Below are 13,008 nucleotides of genomic sequence, written 5' to 3'. Positions count from 1 at the left end.
CTGACGTTTCGGGCCTAGACCAAAACGTCAGCCTTCCTGCTCCTCTGATGCTGCTTGGCCTGCTGTGTTCATCCAGCTCTACACCTTGTTATCTCAGATTCTCCAGCATCTGCAGTTCCTACTATATCTTATGATCTTTGACTATCTGGTTTGTGCAATAAACGTGTAGATTAATCTCACTCATGAATATCATGTACCTTTCATACATGCTCCATTTACTGCTACTTATTGTTACAGACAGCACCTGGGTGAGGTTCCCCGATTTGTTATGGTTCCAGGTGGGATACCCAAATTGTTAAGATCCCAAATGAGAATGGATGAATTGGCTCCTCTTCTTTAATTACCCAATCCTTCTATTGGTTGCAGCAAGGTTCACTTAAAAATGGGTCCCTTCCCTTGTGGATACCTGTTTTCCAGATCCTCATAAATTTGTTCTCAAAGCAACCAATTTAACCACGCTTTCTTGAGTTAACAAAAAGTGAGTTCATTAATTACTAAACCTGAGAAGAATTTAGTAATACATGTTCACAGAGATTAGAAATAAGAGGTGAGTCCAAAAAGAGTCAAGTTTAATAGAAAACAATTGTATTGATAAATCTGAACTGTTCACGAAGAGCAGATAGTTGAAGGTTGCAGCTGTTGCAATGAAGATTAATGGGAGCACTGATGCTGAATAGTCATGTTCATGAACCTTAGTTTTAGTTGAGGATCTGCGGATTTTATTCCTTTCGACCGTGATTGAATTCTAACATTCAGGATGAGAAAGTCCTTTTGTTGTCCTATTTCCTTTATTTGGCTTCTAGCTGGCTGACATCTAGCAGTCGGAGAGAGAGAGCTCCTTTATCTGCAATACAGGGTGACTACAGAATGGTTATCCACCTGTGAATTTTACAGCATATCAATGCTTGTACACACAAGAATGTTCAGTCCCACCGTCGTAGAGTTGAAACTCACTTTTTGACTACTGTGCTTGTATCATTCTGTCATTATTTTGTAGCCCCAAGAGATCATTGTCTAGTCTGTTTTAACTTGCTTCTTCTCCCACCAGGCCCTCGCCTTTGAAGAACTCTTGTTAAAGTTCCCTTTGCATCATTGGTTTACATTTTGGGTCTTGCTCTCTCTTCAGAAGACTACTTAATTTACATTTGCAGCCAGTATGAGGAGCTAGGCATCAAATTAAGCAGTGGAACCTCAAAGCTAATATTCTCTGCTTTATTACCTGAGCCATGTGCAAATTGGCATAAGGTTAAAGAGATGAATGTGTGGCTGAAAGACTGGTGTGGTTTCTGGTTCATGGGGCACTGGTACCTATACTGAAGAGAGTGGGATGATATACATCTGAACCATACCACGATTGGTGTTCTTATGAACCACATACCTACATAAGTAGAGTAGGTTTTAAATAAAATAGTGGGAGCAAGAGCCCAAATTTTGGAAGATTTTTTGCATCAAAGAGTAGGAAAAATGTAACAAAGGAAGGAATTAATGTGACAAATGGTAAACTGACAATGACAGGAAGGGACAGAGAATGCAGATCTTAGAGTATATCAACAGATACGACTAGAAATTACAAAAGTAATAAAAGGCACAGAACTTAAGGCGCTATATGTGAATGCACATAGTATTTGAAACAAAACAGGTGAGCTTGTACAAATTGAGATACATAAGTGTGATCTAATGGCCATAACTGAGGTGTGGCTACAGCTTGAAGAGTATTTGTCATTTTAGAAGTATAGGATGCTAGGAAAGGTTGGAGGAGTAACTCTGTTAATTAAAGATGTTATTGGAAAGAGATTGGAGATGACATCTTTACTTACCATGAAGAGGATAACCTCAATTCAGGAAGCCAGAACACAGAATCAGTCTTGGTAGAGACAAGGAATGTCAAAGGCAAGAGGTCACTTGTAGAAATTGGGTACAGGCACTTTACCTATAACCATCATGGTATGATGGGATATGAAGGAAGGAATTATGAGAATTTGTCAAAAAGGTACAGCAATTATTGTGGGGGCTTTTAACCTACATCTACACTGGAACAATTAAATGGGATACTGTATTCTAGGGGAGGAATTCATTGAATGTTTTCGGGACAATTTCTTAGACCAGGATGTTATGGCACTATCTAGAGAGTAGGCTATACCAGACCTAGTTTTGACCAATGAGATAGGATTATTGCCTTATAGTAAAAGCACCCCTGGCTATCAGCAACAATAATATGAATTTTACATGCAGTTTAAGGGAGAGAAGTGTGGGTCTAAGACTACTATTTTGAATTTTATAAAGGGCATGAAAGCAGAGCTAGCGAAAGTAAACTGGTGATTTAGGTTAAGGGCAAGGTCAGTACCTCTGTTCCACTTGTTCCTCCTCACTTTGTCATTCTAATTTCTCTATAATTTTAATGAGTCTTTTCTGCTGTCTCTTCATAGCATTGCTAATTCTTACCAAGATAAGGCATCCAAAATGATTCTAGAATTGGGCATTACCAACGTTCAGAGAGGAACACTGTCCAGGAACTACTGGATTTCTGCTAATTTAAATTAATGGATGAACAATTAGGTGCAGAACTGTTATAGTCATAGAGTTATACAGCACAGGAACAGACCCTTAAGTTCAAGTCGTCCATGCTGACCAGATATCCTGAATTAATCTAGTCCCATTTGCCAGCATTTGGTTCATATCCCTCCCTATTCATATACCCATCTAGATGCATTTTAAATGTTGTAATTGTACCAGCCTCCATCACCTTCTAGATCATAGAATCCCTACAGCATGGAAGCAGGCCCTTTGCCCCAACAAGTCCACACTGACTCTCAGAGCATCCCACCCAGATCCATCCCCCTAATCTAGATATCCTTCAACACTATGGGCACTTTTCCATAGCCAATCCACCTAGCCTGCACATTTTTGGACTATGAGAGGAAACCCACACAGACACGAGGAGAATGTGTAATCTCCAAACAGACAGTCGCCCAAGGGTGGAATTGAACCTGGGTGCCTGGTGCTGGGAGGCAGCAATGCTAACCACTGGGCCACCGTACCGCCCCACTGGCAACTCATTCCATACACATACCATCCTCTGCATGAAATAGTTGCCCCTCAGGTCCCTTTTTAAATCTTTCCCTTCTCATCTTAAATCTATAGCTTCTAGTTTTGGACTCCCCTACCCAGGGGAAAAGACATTGGCTATTCACCCTATACATGACCTTAACGATTTTATAAAGTTATAAGGTCAACCCTCAGCCTCTGACACTCCAGGGAAAACAGCCCAGCCTATTCATCTTCTCCATATAACTCAAGCCCTCCAATCCCAGCAACATCCTTGTAAAAACAGAAGTTGGTGGAAAAGCTCAGCAGGTCTGCCAGCATCTGCGAAGAAAAATCAGACTTAACGTTTTGGGTCCAGCGACCATTCCTCAGAACTGTTCTGTCAGGCCTGCTGAGCTTTTCCACCAACTTCTATTTTAGTCCCTGATTTACAGTTATTTCAGTTTTTAACATCCTTGTAAATCTTTTCTGAACCCTTTCAAGTTTCACAACATCTTTCCTATATCTGGAAGACCATAACTGTTCACAGTATTCCAAAAGTGGCCTCACCAATGTCCTGTACAGACACAACATGACATCTCTACTCCTATAGTCAATGCACTGACCAATGAAAGCAAGCATGCTAAATGCCGCCTTCACCATCCTGTCTACCTGCAACTCCACTTTCAAGGAACTATGCACCTGCACCCCTAGGTCTTGTTGTTCAACAACACTTCCCAGGGCCCTACCATTGACTGTATAGGTCCAGCCCTGGTTTGCCTTACCAAAAGGCAACACCTCACATTTATCTGAATTAATCTCCATCTGCCACTCCTCAAGCCATTGGCCCATCTGATCAAGGTCCTGTTTTACAATGAGGTAACCTTTTTCACTGTCCACTACACCACCAATTTCCATGTCATTTGCAAACTTACTGACTATACCTCCCATGTCCACATTCAAATCATTTATATAAATGACAAAATGCAGTAGACTCAGCACCAATCCTTGCAGTACACTGCTGGTCACAGGCCTCCAGTCCAAAAAACAACCCTCTACCACCACCTTTTCTGATTTCTGAGTCAGCGTTTGACACCAACATCTGGAAGACCCAGTTGCAGAATAAACTCGAAGATTCTGAGTCTCAGCAAATTATTAGATCATGAAAACATCAATTTCACTTGATAGAAATAATAAGACCATTTATCAATGGTTCTCCTGTAGGATGTCACCCGAAGGATTAACATATCTTTGCCTTTCCTATTTTGTTCTGCTTACTACCAATATCTGCTAATTTACACCTCCAATTCAATTCATTGGTTTGCATAATATTGTAAAGCACTTAATTGAGCTAGAACGAGTTTTGAGTATCAGTAAACTCTTGTTATAATTGCTATCAACTATTTGGTAATGAACTGTACCTCAAAGTGGTACTAGTCATTCTATGGTAGAATGTGGAGTAAGAATTCACATTGGAGGGATGAGTCAGCTGGTATATTTTATATGATTGTCCATATGTTGAAATTACTGTAAACATAAAACTTACTTTTTAACATATGCTGACACATAAATAACTGAAAGAATAATCTGGCAGAAAATAGTAAAACATGTAGTGGTGTAGGGCCTTCAAGCATATTAGATTATGCAATAAATCTTAAAGGACTACAGTTACTGTTTTACAATAGAAAGCAGATAAACTATTAAGACTTTATTGTAACAGAAATGATGACAAAGTTGTGTGATTAGATAAAGAAACAGTAAACATTGTTCACTAATGACAGTGTCCAACTGAACATTAACATTTTATAATCCATAATGGCATTATCCAGGCTAAATTTCTACCAAAGTCACTTTCAATAAAAGTCACTGCTGACAAATACCAGAGTGTTCAGGAAAATAGATTTCTTTTATGTCATTAGCAATAAAAATGATCTCTTTGTACTTTCTGCAGAAGGAACATCTGTTCCAATTGTGAGCTTCTGGATTTTAAACCTCTCTTCAATCTCTCCGCAACACATCAACAGTCAATGGACTATTAAAGTCAGATGAAATCACTATGTTATTGCACTGGTGTGTTGCAAACAGGATAGATAAGACAGTCAGATTTCCAGAAAGATTAGCAGAACCATGTAATGATAAATGTGACACTGCCCCTGAAAAAAAAAAATAATTTAAGGAACAAGTTAAGGTTGGAGAACAACCCTAAATGTTCCTGCTCCAAGGTGAATCAAATTTCATTTTATCTCATTGGATTTCTGGATTTTTTTATGAGCATTTCAAAATTTGATTTGTTTTGCTTTAAAAATTGAAACCTACACATGACATTTGAAAATAATTATTGATGACGGAGTACAAGGGACAGGAACTTAATCTCGATTTAAACTGAAGCTCAGAATTCCATCTGTTGTATTGTGGAAAAAGAACAGCAAAGTTTACAAAAGCATTAATTTTACAGCAGTGGATTTGAAAATCTTTGAGAAAGGATGTGGACTCCAATGGAATACATTTAGTTCAAGAAGGGTTGTAGAATATAGTCTCCATGGAATTTGGAAATTTGATGCATCTTACAGCATTTTGAAATGTAGCATTTGCAGCTAAACACATATATAAATGATAAATATATATTTCTTTTCTGATTTGAAATATCTGGAAAAGGAAATTGTAAGTGGAGGTTGCTGTAATTTATTTTCATTACTCTCACCAGGAGAGATCTAGCAAGGCTAAGATTTTTGAACATCCCCATTTGTCCTTGAAAAAGTATGGTGAACAATTTTTGATGTCCATGTGGTGAAAGTAGCTGTGCAGTTATTAGACAGGGAGTTCCAGTATTCTGACTCAGTGACATACGTCTCATACAAGAGGGGAACTTAGAAATAACAATGTTTGCAGTCACCTTTTTCCTTCAAGGATTCAAGAGGCATGATAGATAAACCTGAGTTGCTCATCGTCAACACAAATATGGGTAATTGACCACAGGTCTGAGGCTAATGTTGGTAAGGGGCAGTGAGTAAAGAAAGTAGAACTGGAAGCTAAATGATGACTTGAATTTGAAGACACTTTGACATCTATTGCATAAAAAAATTCAGTGACATGAGACCTATGTGACTATTCAATATTATAAATTGCACATATTTTGCATACATACATGTGCAGTTAAGCTCAGAAATCCAGAAGTTGCTGTTAGAGATGCCATGGATTTCAACAGTGTGTGCTGTTGTAGCCCTCACTGCTAGCTGAGACATGACTGCAATAATATGATTCAAGCATAATTGCCCAATGTTTCCTCATTAAAAACCACAGGGAAAAAGAATAGACCATGCCGTCATGGCTAAGTGAGTTTTTAACAGTGCAATGACTGTTTAGCAGTCAATGTTACTGGCTCAGAAAAATAAATTTTATAGATGTGGTGGGTGTCTCATTCCATCAGAGCAAGATCAACAGCAATAATTAATCTATATGGAACGTTTAATATAATTCAATTATTAATATATATATTAATTACTTGAAGGAAGGAAGTGAATGTACTGTAGTTAAATTTGCAGATGATGCAAAAATAGGTAGAAAGGCAGTTGTAGGAGGAATATAAACAGTTTAGAGGAGAGTTATTAATAGGTTAGAATAGTGGGCAAAAGTTGACAAATGGAGTTTAAGGGAATATAATAAATGGAGTATAACTCTATCAGTAGGGAATTCAAGAGTTATGGGGAATAAGCAGAAAAGTGGACATGATGAGTATCAGATCTTACTGAATGATGGAGCAGGCCGAGAGAGGCTGAATGGTCTACTCCTGTTTCTTATGGTCACTGAGGCATGAGTAACTGGGCAATGTTTCAGAGGAGGTCTTAGTTATGGCTCAAATATTTTGGGCAAAAGCTCTTCTCTGGTGAAGTACAAGCATCAAGGCTGCAAACCTCCAGCTTAGTCTTAATATAGCCTTTTAAAAATGTTTTTATCTGTATAAATATCACAAGCAGATTTTGGATGTCTTAGATTGACGAGGATTGAACACTGGTAATGTAAAATGATGACCATTTATTAACTATTATCATAATATACTGATGAATGGGAGAGCAGGAATTCAGTAGAAACCTCATTTCATCAGTTTCCAATCCCCAGTGTTGTGACGTCACTTAATATCACCAATAATGTAGTCTAGCTACGACTATATAGCTATAATCTTCGATACTATGCTACCTGTCACTCTTATTTCTCATATTAGACTAATCTGTACTTCCTAATCTTTTTCTCATTTTTGTAGATCGTCTAAACCTAACTCATATTCTATGTTTAATACCTGCTGGTTTAGATTGCATGACTCCGTGAGGAATTCATTAATCTGATTGGTTGGGGAGCATGTTGTTTCTTGCCCTGCTTACAGATCTCCTGTAGAGGGTGCTGTGCTAAAACAGACAACAGATTTTAGAAATAACACAGTGTGGAGCTGGAGGGACACAGCAGGCCAGGCAGCATCAGAGGAACAGGAAAGCTGACGTTTCCGGTCGGGACCTTTCTTCAGCTTTCCTGCTCCTCTGATGCTGCCTGGCCTGCTGTGTTCCTCCAGCTCTACACTGTGTTATCTCAGACTCCGGCATCGGCAGTTCTTACTATCTCTGAAATTTTAGAAACCTCCACTGATAATGTCTCAGAAATTTGTCAGTGAGATGAATGCAAATGAGCACTTTCCCTGCCACTGAGAAATCCTAGCCATTTATTTTGGGTAATCAGTAGTTGTGGGACTAACAGTTGGCAAATCTAGGCATGCTATTGCCACTCAGTTGTCACTCAAGAATCCATGACTGCTTGTGTATTGATAACCTATTCAATATCAAATCAAGGATGTGAAAGACTTTTTTTCAGCTTAATTGACAGGATTAAAGTAAACTCACAGCACAAAGTGCCTAAAGAGTAGCGACTCCTACATTGGTGGGTGCGACACAGTGAGATGGTAGAGGACAAATGGAGGCACAGGTATCATTGGTGAGCTGACTCAGGCCTCAGGACTCTCTTTCAGTTACATCTTTTATTATATCTCAGTTATATCTTTTATTCTTTTTATTCTTCAACTACTCAAAATGGTGCCGGATTGTGGTGACTGTTGAAGTTTTTCACTGTATTTTACCGTATTATTCATCGTAAAATGCAAATGACAATAAATAAATCATAATCATTTCCTTGTCCCGCTTCCATTATCCTCTTTGGCTGCAAAAGCAGACTAAACGTGATAGTGTGCAAACTTAACATCACATTTGATTCTGATCTGAGCATCAAATCTCACATTCAGTCCACATTTATACATAGTTTCATCATATGAAAGAAACCTGCTTTCTATACTCTGTAAACTCCTCAACACTCTCCCAATCACCAATACCTATCTATAATGTGTATCAGCCACAAAACTGTTACAGTAACAGCAGATAAAGGAAAATTCTAACCTTAGTCATTTTCCAGTTTGCATATCTTAATATCGAAAAAAATAATAATGCCAGATTCCAGGAGAAACTTTTGTCTGTAACATTTATTTTTACATAACTTGAAGTAGAAACAAAAGTTCCATAAAAATCAGTTTTAATTCCACTTGTCTAGGAATTATTTGTCATTCTTTTTATTCAGTAACTTTTTGATCCTGATATCTCCAATATCTCATTGCCTGTAAACATTGCCTGTAAACATTGCCCTGGTTGAAAGGCTGTTTCTCAGCCTCTTGGGCTCTAGGCGTTTGAATATTGTGACGATCTGGCAACCCTTAGTTACTCCACATAAACAAGTTTAATAACTAGCATGTGAATTTGTCAAAAAGTCTCAAAGGAACTCTACATTCTAAACACAGATGTGAAACCGCCACGACCAGGGTTTCCATCAATTTTCTTATTTTCCTTCTATTTTTTTCTCCAGTGCAGACAGTGACCCAACTGAAACGACGAAACATGGACTGCTAGGCTCAGCACTTGTGCTAAATTGGGACTCCCTTGTTCAACAAAAATGTGGAAAATTATGACACTGGTGCAATTAATTTCTAAGGATGAAAACATGCGCTTTTATAATATAGATGCATATACATCCTTTGTCTTCAGGCAAGTTGGTTTTCAGAGTCTACCAACACCCTAAGGAAAAATAATTATCTTGGAGCTACTTCAATAAGAGTAAATACTATATAGTATTAGCAGTGATAATGGCACTAATCTAGAAGCCCAGATAATGTTCTGAGGACCTGGGTTCAAATCCCGCCACGGCAGATTGTGGAATTTGAATCCAGTAAAAAAAATCTGGAATTAAGGGTCCAAAGATGATCGTGAATCCATTGTCAGTTGTTGGAAAAAACCCATCTGGTTCACTAATGACCTTTAGGGAAGGAAACTGCCATCCTTACCTGGTCTGGCCTACATGTGACTCCAGACCCACAGCAATGTGATTGGCTGTTACCTGCCATCTGGGCAATTAGAGATGGGCAATAAATGCTGCCCTAGCCAGCGATGCCCTCATCTTGTGAATGAATAAAGGAAAGAAACTGCAAGCAAGTATAATGTGATCAATGCAATGTGATCAAATATCACTTGGTCAAACCTCCAGGAAGGTGTCCCACATGAGCTTGTAACCCTAATTTTAGATCTGGTGGACATTCAGATTGGTGTCCAGCAATAACATGTTAATAAGGGAATCTTTTCCATCAAGTTTCGGTAACAGATCTTCATGGTCGATGCATCTCAACTGGGCTCAAAAGGCCAAACAAAGGTCAGACAGATTTATCTAAATCCTGCTGCAGCAATATATAATGCTAATTTCCCCTCAGTTATTTTCTTTCTTGCTTTCCAATCATATGTCTAGATTGTATAATTATGTTTCTATAAAATTCGGCATGATGGATGGTCATTTTATCATTTACTACTCTAAAAGTACCAAACAGTGATCTCTAATTTTTGTAGAATAAATTGAATTTAAAAGGGTAAAATTGAATTTAAATGACAAAAAGAGTGCCTTGATGCTTTAGAACAAATTTCCATTATCCAATCATCAATTCTGCTTTAATGCAGAATCCAACAATTAAAATGCACTTCAGAAAAATGACATCAAAGCAATAAACTTTGAAATTGTATTTTGTAGTAAATATCTTTAACGTGTATTGCTTTAGACTACCTAATGAATTAAAGTGTCATTAAAACTTTTCTTTAAAAACAGGCAGGCTAAGCATAATAAAGGAAATTCTGTCTATTTGCAGGCAGACATTTATAAGGGGAAAGAGTTTAACTTGTGGCTGCTGTAAAACAGAAAGTGCAGAGCACAACTGCCTATCACAGGGACCATTCATTTAAATCCAATTAGGTCAATTAAATTGTGGGTAAAGAAACATCCTCATTTAATCACTTAAACGAGTTGGACAAGACTTGATTAATTTAAACAATGATGTACGAAATGTTAAAAACAAAATACTTCACATACACTGATTTGTTCTTTTAGTGACCCAATGTACCTCAAATGAATAAGCAACTGAGGTTAAAATGTCTTATTCACATGCTTAAGATATCTTTTACTAAACAATAGTAATGTTCCTCCTTGAATCTTTTTTAATTTGGCTTTCCCAAGACCTTTTCAGTTTATTTCTATTTTTGAAGCATCTTCTCTTCTCTTCAACATGTGCCGGGTGGCATGGTGGCTCGGTGGTTGGCACTGCACCTCACGGCACCAGGGACCTGGGTTTGATCCCACCCTCAGGCGACTGTCTGTTTGCACATTCTCCCGGTGTCTGTGTGGGTTTCCTACCCAGTCCAAAGATGTGCAGGTTAGGTGGATTGGCCTTGCTAAATTGCCCATAGTGTTCAGGGATATGCAGGCTAGGTGGGTTAGCCATGGAAAATATGGGGTTACAGGGATAGTGTAGGCTGGGTCGGTGGGGGAGGGAGTGCTCTTCAGAGGATCAATGTGGACTCAATGGGCTGATGGGCTGATGGCCTGCTCCCGCCTTGTAGGGATTCTATGCTGGCTCATATTGGTACACTGTTAGCAATTACAATTCTCTGATGCCATTTCCTAATGCAATGTAGTATTGTGTGCAGTTCTGATCTCTTTGCCTAAGGAAGGCTGCACTTGCATTGGAGGTTGTACAATAGAGAATCACCGGACTGCTTCCTGGGTTGGTGGGCCTCTCCTATGAGGAGCAATTGAGGAGGCTGGACCTCTTTTAAAAGCATGTATGGTAATCTCAGTTAGAGAATTCTTAAATGGATAGATAAAGTAGATGCAGAAAGGATGTTTCTTCTGGCTGTGAGGTCTAGAACCAGGGGACACAGTCTCAGAATAAAAGGCAAGCTATCTAGGACTGAGATGAGGAGGAACTTCTTCATCCAGAAGGTGGTGAATGTTTGGAACACCACCACAGAGAGCTGTGGAATTCCAGCCAATAAGAAAGTTCATGAGAAAGATTTGTATAGTTCTATATATTGATGTCATCAAGGGAAATGCAAATAGTGCGAGAATACGGTGTTGAGGTAGTTGATCAGCCATGATCTGGAATGAGGCAGCAGGCCGAAGGGGCCATTCCAGCTCTGATGTGCTTATATTGCTGCCATTTACTCATCCTACTTGTGTGAACCTAAACTGCAAAGACTATCCATTGAGGTCACTACTGCACCAGTTGCAATACGACATCACTGGGATAAGGTAAGCTTAGATGTTATATCTCCACACGCCTGGTACCAATTGTGCTCACTTTCCAAGAAAATATCTCTCCCTGAAGATACTGTTAAGTTATCATTGTGACAAATGGTCATATACAAAATTTATTTTCCAGGAGCTGTGCACTGTAATTCCCTCAAAATTGACAGGATATTTCCACACGTTTTATATTTTGACTATTTTATGACGTATTTTCTGCTTGATTTGAGAAAAATTATTTCACTTATCTGGTCAGGAACGATTGTGATGCTGAATCATGTACATCCACTCTATTCACAAAATGCTCTTCAAGTTAGTTCTTCTGATTACACTGTACTTTATAAACATTATTATTTATGATATTAATCTAAGAACATAGAACAGAATCAATTACTACATTGATCACTATACCACGGTCATCTATCTGACAATGCTGAAAGTTTCCCAGTCACGTCTTGTGCTCAAAAGTAGGATAATACCCTATCAATTTGCTTTCCATTATCGGTAGAGTGACGGAAGGGGGTCATTGACAGTGCTAGGAAGTAACATTCACAAATGAATAACCTGCTCAATGATGCCCATTTGGGTACTACTAGGATAAAAGAGCTGAATTGCAGAGATGAGCTGACAGTGACTACCTGTGACAATAAGGTGGCATCTGACTGAATATGGCATTGAGGTGCCCTAGCAAAATTAGAGTCGATGAATCAGGAGAAAATGTCTCCTCTGATTGGAGTCATAACTAACACAAAGGAAGACGGTTTTGGTTGTTGGAAGTCAATCAGTCGCAACACACTTCTGCAGGAGTTCCTCAGGACCCTAAGCCCAACCATCTTCAGCTGCTTCATCAATAACCTTCCGTCCATCAGAAGCTCAGAATTGGAGATATTCATTAATGACCGAACAATGTTCATCACCAGTTGTGACACCTCAGATACTGAGGCATCTGTGTCTATATGCTGCAAGAGCTGGACAACATCCAGGCTTGGGCTGATAATGTGTGTGCCACACAATTGCCAGGCAATGATTACCTCCAACAAGACGGAATCTAGTCTTCACCCCTTGATGTTCATCAGGATTACCATCACTGTATTTCCCCCAGCACCAGAAAATGAACTTGATTAGCCTTATAACTACTATGGTTACAAGAGCAGTTCAGAAGTCAGGTTTGTGGTGGAATACTCTCCGCTGACTTGGATAAATGCACCTCCAAAAACAGTCAAGAAGTTTGACACCATTCAGCGTAAGCTATTGATTGGCCATATAAGACCTTTACTATCCATTCCGTTCATTACTGATACACAGTAGCAGCAGTGTGCACCATCTACAAGAGGCAAA

The 13,008-nt window shown here is 38.9% G+C and overlaps 1 protein-coding gene across 1 annotated transcript in view; it reads right to left on the bottom strand.

Annotated features, from left to right (window-relative positions):
- Nucleotides 1–13,008, bottom strand: part of LOC109929921 (protein FAM162B-like) — a 35,272-nt gene that overhangs the window by 3,871 nt on the left and 18,393 nt on the right. The window lies entirely within an intron of this gene.

Source organism: Rhincodon typus, chromosome 5 (assembly GCF_021869965.1).
Source record: "Rhincodon typus isolate 14 chromosome 5, sRhiTyp1.1, whole genome shotgun sequence".
NCBI classification, from domain to species: Eukaryota; Metazoa; Chordata; class Chondrichthyes; order Orectolobiformes; family Rhincodontidae; genus Rhincodon; species Rhincodon typus.
This window is presented reverse-complemented; position numbering and strand designations above follow the sequence as displayed.